The sequence below is a fragment of the Bubalus bubalis genome, chromosome 24 (assembly GCF_019923935.1).
Source record: "Bubalus bubalis isolate 160015118507 breed Murrah chromosome 24, NDDB_SH_1, whole genome shotgun sequence".
Taxonomy (NCBI): domain Eukaryota; kingdom Metazoa; phylum Chordata; class Mammalia; order Artiodactyla; family Bovidae; genus Bubalus; species Bubalus bubalis.
The window spans coordinates 21928440-21940309 of record NC_059180.1 but is presented as its reverse complement, the minus strand read 5'-3'; the positions used below and the strand labels follow the sequence as shown (position 1 = coordinate 21940309).

The window sequence follows — 11870 nt, the reverse complement described above, 5'->3', positions numbered from 1 at the left end:
GTAACTTTGTTGTGGTTGTTCAGTCACTAAGTCATGTCTAACTTCTTGTGACTCCATGAACTGCAGCACGCCAGGCTTCCCTGTCCTTCATTATCTCCCTGAGTTTGCTCAAACTCATGTCCATTGAGTCAGTGATGCCATCCAACCATCTCATTCTCTGTTGCCCCCTTCTCCTCTTGCCCTCAATCTTTCCCAGCATCAGAGTTTTTTCCAACAAATCAGCTCTTCACATCAGGTGAAGGATTGGAGATTCAACTTTAGCGTAGTCCTTCCAATGAATATTCAGGGTTGATTTCCTTTAGGATTAACAGGTTGGATCTCCTTGCTGTCCAAAAGGTACTCTCAAAAGTCTTCTCCAGCACCACAATTTGAAAGCATCAATTCCTCAGTGCTCAGCCTTCTTTATGGTTCCAACTCGCACATCCATACATGACTACTAGTAAAACCATAGCTTGGACTATATGGACCTTTGTCAGCAAAGTAATGTCTCTGCTTTTTAATATGCTGTCTAGGTTTGTCATAGCTTTTTTCCCAAGGAGCAAGAATCTTTTAATTTCATGGCTGCAGTCACCGTCTGCAGCGATTTTGGAGCCCAAGAAAATAAAATCTATCACTGTTGCCACTTTTCCCCCAATCTATTTGCCATGAAGTGATGGGACCAGATACCATGATCTTTGTTTTTAGAATGTTGAGTTTTAAGCCAGCTTTTTCACTCTCTCTTTCATCTTTATCAAGAGGCTGTTTAGTTCTTCTTCACTTTCTGCCATTAGGGTGGTATCATCTGCACATCTGAGGTTGATGATTCTCTTGGCGTTCTTGATTCCAGCTTGTGCTTCATCCAACCCAGCACTTCGCATGATGTCCTCCGCATATAAGTTAAACAACAGGGTGACAGCTCTTGATGTACTCTTTTCCCAATTTTGAACCAGTCTGTTGTTCCATGTTCAGTTCTAACTGTTGCTTCTTGTCCTGCATACAGGTCTTAGGAGACAGGTAAGGTGGTCTGGTATTCATATTTCTTTAAGAATTTTCCACAGTTTGTTGTGATCCACACTGTGAAAGGCTTTGGCATAGTTGGTGAAGCAGAAGTAGATATTTTTTTTTGTAATTCTTTTTATTTTTCTATGGTCCAGCAGATACTGGCAATTTGATCTCTGGTTCCTCTGCCTTTTCTAAATCCAGCTTGTACATCTAGAAATGATTGGATCTAAGTAAATTGCCCAACCTCAAAATCAGTATGTAGCAAGGCTATGATTTGAACCAGGAAATCTGATTCCAGAGACCATGCCTTTAAACATCAGGCTATCCTATCTTGGTTGAGCTTCCTCTTTCCTTACCTGTGGAGGTGTTTTTGTTCCTGCCTACTCCAAGGCCTGGGTATAGTCTGGAGGCGACCTTAGAGGGTCCAATCCCCATTTCCTCCCAGTAAATCACCTGTGTCCGAATTACCTACAGTCAGTTTTGTTTCCTCAACCAAAACCCCTTAATAAGTCCAATTCACAAAGTCATGGCAGAGATTTAAGAAAGATGATGCAGGTCAACCATTAAGTGCAGTACTAGGACATAGCACATCAGTAGATCTCAGAGATGATGGTGATGAAGACATTGATGATGGTGGGGAAAATGATGCTAATATAAAAATATATGTCTTATCAAGCCCTAAACCTAGGGATCCAAATCCAGGAATGAAAAGCAAGAGAAAGGATATCTTACTTGCATTTGACCTTGTGGCAGGGCCTATTTGGTGGCTGTATTCATTATCTATTGGTGTACAACAAATTATCCCAAAGTGTATCGGCTTAACACAACATTGACCCCACAGCATCTGTGGATCAGGAATAAGTCTCTCATGAGCCTGCAAACAGGCTATTGGCTTGGGCTTTATTATTATCTGAAGGCTAGACTTGTAGAGAATGTGTATCTGCTACCAACCTCACTTACGTGGTTGCTGGTAAGCCTCAGTTCCTTGGAATGTGGGCTTTGACATAGAATTTCATGTGACATGGCAGCTGGCTTTCCCCAGGGCAAGTGATCCAAGAGAGAGCAAGATGGAGTGCCCAAGATGGAAGTCTCAGTACTTTTATAACTTAAAATTTTTTTTTAAATTAATTTACTTTGTAATTGATGGATAATTGCTTTATAGAATTGTGCTGGTTTCTGCCAAACATCAACAGGAATCAGCCATAGGTATACACAAATCCTCTCCCTCTTGAGTCTCCCTCCCAATCCCACCCCCTAGGTTGTTCAGATCAGATCAGATCAGATCAGTCGCTCAGTCGTGTCCTACTCTTTGCGACCCCATGGATCGCAGCACGCCAGGCCTCCCTGTCCATCACCAACTCCCGGAGTTCACTCAGACTCACGCCCATCGAGTCAGTGATGCCATCCAGCCATCTCATCCTCTGTCATCCCCTTCTCCTCTTGCCCCCAATCCCTCCCAGCATCAGAGTCTTTTCCAATGAGTCAACTCTTCGCATGAGGTGGCCAAAGTACTGGAGTTTCAGCTTCAGCATCATTCCCTCCAAAGAAATCCCAGGGCTGATCTCCTTCAGAATGGACTGGTTGGATCTCCTTGCAGTCCAAGGGATTCTCAAGAGTCTTCTCCAACACCACAGTTCAAAAGCATCAATTCTTCGGCACTCAGCCTTCTTCACAGTCCAACTCTCATATTCATACATGACCATAGGAAAAACCATAGCCTTGACTAGACGGACCTTTGTTGGCAAAGTAATGTCTCTGCTTTTGAATATGCTATCTAGGTTGCATATAACTTTCCTTCCAAGGAGTAAGCATCTTTTAATTTCATGGCTTCAGTCACCATCTGCAGTGATTTTGGAGCCCAGAAAAATAAAGTCTGACACTGTTTCCACAGAGCCCCAGTTTGAGTTCTCAGAGTCATACAGCAAATTCCCATTGGCTATCTATTTTTTCATATGGTAATATAAGTTTCCTTGTTATTCTCTCCATACATCCCACCCTCTCCTTCTTCCCCCTACACCCTGTCCATAAGTCTGTTCTCTGTGTCTATGTCTCCACTAAGAATTAGTCACTCAGTTGTGTCCGACTCTGCCCATGGATTGCAGCCCACCAGGCTCCCCTGTCCATGAGATTTTTCGGGCAAGGATACTGGAGTAGGTCTCCATTTCCTTCTCCAGGGGATCTTCCCAACCCAGGGATCGAACCCGGGTCTTCTGTACTGCAGGCAGATTCTTTACCAACTGAGCTACAAGGGAAGCAGTGTCTCCACTGCTGCCCTGCAAATAATTTCATCAGTATCATCTTTCTAGATTCCATATATATATACATTAGTATAAGATATTTGTTTTTCTCTTTCTGACTTACTTCAGTCTATATAATATGCTCTAGGTTCATCCACCTCATTAGAACTAACTTGAATGCATTCCTTTCTATGGCTGACTAATACTCCATTGTATATATGTAACACAGCTTCTTTATTCATTAATCTGTCGATGGACATCTAGGTTGCTTCTGTGTTCTCTCTATTGTAAACAGTGCTGCAGTGAAGATTGGGGTACACGTGTCTTTTTCAATTTTTGTTTTCTCAGGGTATATGCCTAGTAGAGTCTTTTTATAACTGTATCTCAGATGTGACATGGCATCACTTCTGCATTTCTGTTTGTAAGAAGTCAGTTAGTAAATCTAACCCACACTCAAAGGGAAGGGATAAAAAGAGGGGATGAATATTTGGAGGGGGAACACTGGGGACTTTCTTAGAGGCTGTATATACCACCGTGACAGTCTTGTGGGAACCAAAGTTAGGTGAGGATGTACCACCCAAGGAAGCCAAAAGAAAGAGCTTGAGAATGAGTTGGAGTAAAATTCCTTAGAGAGATGTCTACTGTCTTTAATCCTGAAGAATTTCTTAGAAACTTCCCAGCAGTAGTCTTATTTGAGATGGATCAAGATTGGCTTTCTAGCTTTTCATGGGAAGGAGAATAAACTAACCTGGATTCAGGTGCTCTTTCATTTATTGCATCATTAGACATCTACTGAACATCTACCCTGTGTCAGGCACTATGCCAGAGATACCTAAGACCTCAAGGGGTTCAAAATTCTAATGATAGAGACATGAGATAAACCAATTGTAATAGAACTATGTACAAGGTAGGGCTTCCCTGGAAGCTCAGCTGGTAAAGAATCCGCCTGCAATGAAGGAGACCCTGGTTTGATTCCTGGGTCAAGAAGAGCCCCTGGAGAAGGAAAAGGCTACCCACTCCAGTATTCTTGCCTGGAGAACCCCCATGGACAGAGGAGCCTGGCAGGCTGCAGTTCATGGGGTCACAGAGAGTTGAACATGACTGAGCGACTAAGCACAGCACAGCACATGTACAAGGCATGGTAGTGGCACAGAAATGGAAATATTCAACTCTGCCTGAGAAGTTCAATGAAAGATTCAGAAGGAATACTGAGGCTAGGTCTTGCAGCATGCATAGGAATTTGCCAGCAGAGGGGACGTGTGAAGGCATGAGAGGAGGAGGACACACGAGGCGGCAATAGTATATACAAGGGTCATGTTCAGGGAAGTGTGAAGTTTGTTGTGGTTGAATGGAGGGTAAGAGTGGATGGGTGACAGATGAATCTGGATATTTTCAAGGGCCATATATATCATGTGGGCTTCCAGGTGGCGCTAGTGGTAAAGAACCCACCTGCCAATGCAGGAGACATAAGAGATGCAGGTTTGATTCCTGGGTCAGGAAGATCCCTTGGAGGAGGGCATGGCAACCCATGGAGAATCCCATGGACAGAGGAGCCTGGGGGGGCTACGGTCCACAGGATCGCAAAGAGCTGGACATGACTGAAGCGACTTAACGCTCATGCATATATCTTGCAGAGGATGTTTTACTCTATCCTGGGTGGGGCAGGGACACTCTGAAGGAGATTACACCCTGAGGTAGTGTTCGATTAAGATTGAAAATGCAGCTGTGATTTCCACCACAAGGTGGGTTCTTCTTCAGTAGTGTGCCTGTCCACTAGGGCTCCCATAATAAAACACTGCAGACTAGGTGGCTTAAACAAGAGAAATTTACCTCTCTCAGTTCTGGAGACTGGAGGTCCAAGATCAAGTTGTTGACAAGTCTGGTTTCTCTGGAGGCCTGTCTCCTTGGGTTGCAGATGGCTGTCTCACTATGTCCTCACATGCCCTTTTTTCTGAGATGCCCACCGTGGTGTCTCTCTTTCTTGTTCAAAGGACACCTGTCATATTGAATTAGGAGCCCTCGCTTATGACTCCATCTATCTTAGTTACTTCTTAAATGCCCTAGCTCCAAATATAGTTACAGTGGGGGTTAAGATTTCAACATATGAATTCAGAGAGGGGGATACACAATTCAGTCCATAACAAATAGCTATCATTTTATGAACCATGTATTATCTCCTGGGCCCTGTGCTAAGCAACTCCCATGCAATCTTCCATTTCATCCCCATGCCGTTGCAACCTTGGATGAGTTACTTAACCTCTCTATGCCTCAGTTTCCTCATCTGCAAAATACTTGCCTTATTGTGTTGTTATGAGTATTAAATGAATTAATATATTTAAAGCATTCAGAACAGTGTCTAGTGCAGACTGTTTGTTAAACACATGAATAAACTCTCTCTAAGATATAGATAGAATTAATGTCCTCATGTTACAGACAAGAAAATCAAGACCTTGAAGGAACAGAGGTTGGCTGGCAGAACCGCTTCAATTCAGTGCTGTCCTAATCACAATGCTATCATTTTGGATCTCTAAAATGGGCTTAGGGGGGGTCTCAGAGCTTGATAGATTCTGATGTGTTTCTCAAGGGAAGAGAGCCTGGCTAATCTCACATTTGGAGAGCAAGGCTTATCAAAAAGCAACTGCTGGCCAACAGTCCTGTCTACACCAGGACTGACACCCTGATCTGCCACCATCTGCTGCCTCAAATGATGAGTAGGGACTTTTTTTTCCCCCAGGTGACAAAGTGGGAATACAGCAGTGATTTATATATGGATGCATTTGGAGAAGGCAGAAATTCTAGTGGTGCTGAAGCAGAGGGTGTCTGATATGGGGGCGACATGCCATACTAGTGGTTGTTGGGATTTGTATGTCTTGCCTGCCCTTTGTGTTGCAGGCCACAGGGAGATATTGGAGATTTTTAAATAGGATATCCACATCATTATTAGGAGAAGGTAATGGCACCCCACTCCATAACTCTGGCCTGGAAAATCCCATGGACAGAGGAGCCTGGTGGGCTGCAGTCCATGGGGTCGCTAAGAGTAGGACACGACTGAGCGACTTCACTTTCACTTTTCGCTTGCATGCATTGGAGAAGGAAATGGCAACCCACTCCAGTGTTCTTGCTGGGAGAATCCCAGGGACGGGGGAGCCTGGTGGGCTGCCGTCTATGGGGTTGCACAGAGTCGGACACAACTGAAGCGACTTAGCAGCAGCAGCAGCATCAGTATTAAGCCACAAGAATGGATTTTGGCCAACCTAGGCTAAAAAATTCAATTAAAATTGAAACAGAAGTCAAACGATCATATTTTTGAAAGATTTGCCCCAAAGACCTAGGCAACAAGAAGTAAGAGAAAACCCCTCAAAGAAACTTCACTATTTTTCTTTCTCTGCAAGAACCCCCTCCAGCTGTAGTCCAGGGAGAAATAATCTGATTGGCTTAGCCTGGGTCACATGACCAACACTAGAAGGGCAGCAACCTCTCTATTGACAGTCTTGGCCAACAATCTTCAATGCACTAGGGTAAGTTCCCTAAGTAAAAGTGGATGCTCTTACCTGAAGACAGGAAGTTGTTGAAAACACAAGGGGAGAAGTTGGAAGCAGACTTCTACTAACTGAGATAGCAGACCTGAGAACCAAACTGGAAAACAGTGCTTTTGTTAACCTTTCACAGGATAATTTGCAGTCCTGTGTACATTGGAGCTGTGCTTAAAATCTGCCTTATGCCTAATTTTATTTGATTTTTATCTATTTATTTTGTGGTCCCACATCAGCCTTTAGAAAAACAACAGGTCATGACCTGGAAGCAGATCCCAGGGTGGTTGGGGGAGGTCTAGGGTCCTTTTGCAGATAGTCCTGTGTGGCTGGGGAGGTCTGGGGAGGGGAGGGGTGGGTGGGGAGTGCAGTGGGAGAGGTTGGGGCCACGCTGCTCTGTGCTTTGCCCCCCAATGAGTCTGTAGCCAGTGCGACAGGGCTTTAGAGCAGACCCCCAAGGGTGGCCAGGAGTATGAGGGCCAGGGCCAGGGTCCAGGGAGCCAAGAGGCCAGAGCCATTACAGGATGGCAGCAGGATGTGGTGCATATGAGCTTGGACCGGCCATTGTATATGGTCTCAAAGCAGCTGGGCACACAAGACTTGCTCACCTTCATCCTGATTGGGGTGTAGTAAGTCCGTAGTTGTGCCATAGGTGACCACGGCCAGGCAGCACATGGGCTTGAAGCAGTTCTCCCCACTGTAGGTGCACACGTGGCAGTCCAGAGCCTGGGCCACAAATCGGCCCACCAGAGCCACCAGGAACAGGGTGGGTAGAGGAGCCATGGCTGGAGGTGAGAGGGCAGAGTGGGAGCAGGGAAGTGGAGAGCAGCTGGTCCTCGATTCAATTCAATCCAGGGCTGGGGGAGGGCACAGGGGGAGTGGGACAACACCTCATCCTCCAGGAGTTCCTAGTCACCTGAGGCTCTGAAACCCCTTGTGTTACACAGTCAGCTCTGTACCGCAGCAGCTGGCTGTGCCCCTCATTCTTTTTTTTTTTTATTTTATTTTATTTTTAAATTTTACATAATTGTATTAGTTTTGCCAAATATCAAAATGAATCCGCCATAGGTATACATGTGTTCCCCATCCTGAACCCTCCTCCCTCCTCCCTCCCCATGCCATCCCTCTGGGTCGTCCCAGTGCACCAGCCCCAAGCATCCAGTATCGTGCATCGAACCTGGACTGGCGACTCGTTTCATACATGATATTTCACATGTTTCAATGCCATTCTCCCAATTCTTCCCACGCTCTCCCTCTCCCACAGAGTCCATAAGACTGTTCTATACATCAGTGTCTCTTTTGCTGTCTCATACACAGGGTTATTGTTACCATCTTTCTAAATTCCATATATATACGTTAGTATACTGTATTGATGTTTTTCTTTCTGGCTTACTTCACTCTGTATAATAGGCTCCAGTTTCATCCACCTCATTAGAACTGATTCAAATGTATTCTTTTTAATGGCTGAGTAATACTCCATTGTGTATATGTATCACAGCTTTCTTATCCATTCATCTGCTGATGGACATCTAGGTTGCTTCCATGTCCTGGCTATTATAAACAGTGCTGCGATGAACATTGGGGTACACGTGTCTCTTTCCCTTCTGGTTTCCTCAGTGTGTATGCCCAGCAGTGGGATTGCTGGATCATAAGGCAGTTCTATTTCCAGTTTTTTAAGGAATCTCCACACTGTTCTCCATAGTGGCTGTACTAGTTTGCATTTCCACCAACAGTGTAAGAGGGTTCCCTTTTCTCCACACCCTCTCCAGCATTTATTACTTGTAGACTTTAGGATCGCAGCCATTCTGACTGGTGTGAAATGGTACCTCATAGTGGTTTTGATTTGCATTTCACTGATAATGAGTGATGTGGAGCATCTTTTCATGTGTTTGTTAGCCATCTGTATGTCTTCTTTGGAGAAATGTCTATTTAGTTCTTTGGCCCATTTTTTGATTGGGTCATTTATTTTTCTGGAGTTGAGCTGTAGGAGTTGCTTGTATATTCTCGAGATTAGTTGTTTGTCAGTTGCTTCATTTGCTATTATCTTCTCCCATTCTGAAGGCTGTCTTTTCACCTTGCTAATAGTTTCCTTTGAGGTGCAGAAGCTTTTAAGGTTAATTAGGTCCCATTTGTTTATTTTTGCTTTTATTTCCAATATTCTGGGAGGTGGGTCATAGAGGATCCTGCTGTGATGTATGTCAGAGAGTGTTTTGCCTATGTTCTCCTCTAGGAGTTTTATAGTTTTTGGTCTTACGTTTAGATCTTTAATCCATTTTGAGTTTATTTTTGTGTATGGTGTTAGAAAGTGTTCTAGTTTCATTCTTTTACAAGTGGTTGACCAGATTTCCCAGCACCACTTGTTAAAGAGATTGTCTTTAATCCATTGTATATTCTTGCCTCCTTTGTCAAAGATAAGGTGTCCATATGTGCGTGGATTTATCTCTGGGCTTTCTATTTTGTTCCATTGATCTATATTTCTGTCTTTGTGCTAGTACCATACTGTCTTGATAACTGTGGCTTTGTAGTAGAGCCTGAAGTCAGGTAGGTTGATTCCTCCAGCTCCATTCTTCTTTCTCAAGATCGCTTTGGTTATTCGAGGTTTTTGTATTTCCATACAAATTGTGAAATTATTTGTTCTAGCTCTGTGAAGAATGCTGTTGGTAGCTTGATAGGGATTGCATTGAATCTATAGATTGCTTTGGGTAGTATACTCATTTTCACTATATTGATTCTTCCAATCCATGAACATGGTATATTTCTCCATCTGTTAGTGTCCTCTTTGATTTCTTTCACCAGTGTTTTATAGTTTTCTATATATAGGTCTTTAGTTTCTTTAGGTAGATATATTCCTAAGTATTTTATTCTTTCCGTTGCAATGGTGAATGGAATTGTTTCCTTAATTTCTCTTTCTGTTTTCTCATTATTAGTGTATAGGAATGCAAGTGATTTCTGTGTGTTGATTTTATATCCTGCAACTTTACTATAGTCATTGATTAGTTCTGGTAATTTTCTGGTGGAGTCTTTAGGGTTTTCTATGTAGAGGATCATGTCATCTGCAAATAGTGAGAGTTTTACTTCTTTTTTTTCCAATTTGGATTCCGTTTATTTCTTTTTCTGCTCTGATTGCTGTGGCCAAAACTTCCAAAACTATGTTGAATAGTAATGGTAAAAGTGGGCACCCTTGTCTTGTTCCTGACTTTAGAGGAAATGCTTTCAATTTTTCACCATTGAGGATAATGTTTGCTGTGGGTTTGTCATATATAGCTTTTATTATGTTGAGGTATGTTCCTTCTATTCCTGCTTTCTGGAGAGTTTTTATCATAAATGGATGTTGAATTTTGTCAAAGGCTTTCTCTGCATCTATTGAGATAGTGCCCCTCATTCTTACAGCCCAGCTTTACAGGGATGTTTGCGAAGCTGTGGCCCAGGCCTAATTTTAGGTTGTGATTTTTCAGATAAATATGAGTATTTTTCAATAGTTAAAAAAATTCTGATGGTAGGCAACTAGGCAACTCTGTCTAGAAACAGAGGGTGTTTTATGAACAAACATACTTATGAATTTTTTCAAGTAGTCAATGCTTGAGTTCAAAACCTAAAATGATATACAAATGTAAAAATGTGAAAGTCTCTTTCCACTCCCAGCCATATAGATAAGCACTTACTAGTTTCTTATGTATGTACCCTTCTGGTGCTTAAAAAAAAAAAAATTCTGTTATAAATACAGATGGATATATATGGGAAAGACTTGTCCTGGGTTTCTCTCTGGAAGTTGTTGGGGGGCCCCCGAGGAGGCCTGAAGAAGCTGAAGTTCTATTTTATGAGCCCAGCTCCAGCTCTGTGAATCTTCCCCTGACCTGAAGTCTTTTGTGGGGACCTGGGCCCTCAGAGTTCTCAATGTTCTGCTTCATTTTCCTGGGCAGGTCCAAAGTTTCCAGGCCTGGGAATGAATGCCCTGTTTCAGTGGAATACTCCAGCTTACTGAGACTGAGAAATCATGGGGTCAGCTGAGTTTTCACATTCATCCTATTCATCCAGGTTCTCTTGGGCAGAGGTCAAACCTGTTGGCCTTTTGCTTTTGTAAATAAAGTTTTATTGGAACACAGCCACATCCATTTGTTACATATTGCCTGTGGCTGCTTTTGCTTTACAACAGCAGAGCTGAATAACAGAGAAAGGATGGCTTTCAGAGCTACACATATTTTCTACCTGGCTGTTTATGGAAGACTTTTGCCAACCCTGCTGTAGGAGGTGAAAAGCTCATGAGCACATTGCTCTGCAGTGCTTTCCAGTGGTAGGGAACCTCACGGGGGCCCCTAGTGAGAGACCATCATTTCAGAGAAGCAATGGCTCAGTCAAGAACTGTGGGAATTATCCTTGTTCCTCCTTGCCCTCAGCCTATCCCTGTCCCACATTCAATTCAGCATCAGGCCTGTAGATTTTTCCTCCCAAGTCTCCTTCATTCTGTCCATTCTCTCCATCTCCATCTTCATCATTGCTTTGTCTCTTGCCTAGATCACCTTCCTAAGCCTTCCTCTTCTTGTTTTTGCTCTATCTGTTCTTCACAGAGCAGCCAAAGTGATCTTTGTAAAGTAAAGATCAGGTCAGGTCACCCTTCTGCTTAAAATCCTTCAATGGCTTATTATTGTTCTTAGGATAATGACCCCAAAGGCGTTATGCAGACACCATTTCTCTGCTGAAGTGCTTCCCAGCCTCCCTTCTTTTCCAAAACACTCCCCATTCTTCTAGTGTTACCTTGACCATCACTTCCTTGGAGAATCTCTCTTGACCTCTCTCACAAGGTAGGGCCTCTCAGGCTCTTGCAGCCCTGTCCTTATCCCTATGTGGGACCTTGTCTCATCACAGCTGCCATTTTACATTTATTTATGTAGGTTTTTTTTTGGTGGGGGGGCCTTTTCCACGAGAGGAGGAACCCATATCTGACTCTGCTGACCACTGTGTTCCCAATGCCTTGCACAGTGCCTGGCACATAGTAGACCCTCCATAAATATTTATCAAATAGATAAAGGATGAATCACATCATCCCAGCCACCTCTGGGTGATGGGAGAGATTCTGAGGTTTTAGGTGCCAGAGTCTCAACTTCATCCCTTGAGAGTCATGTTT

General features: G+C 43.4%; 1 pseudogene; it reads right to left on the bottom strand.

The window, feature by feature from the left end:
- Positions 1–7189: 7189 nt before the first annotated feature.
- Positions 7190–7531, bottom strand: LOC102396085 (annotated as a pseudogene).
- Positions 7532–11870: the final 4339 nt, after the last annotated feature.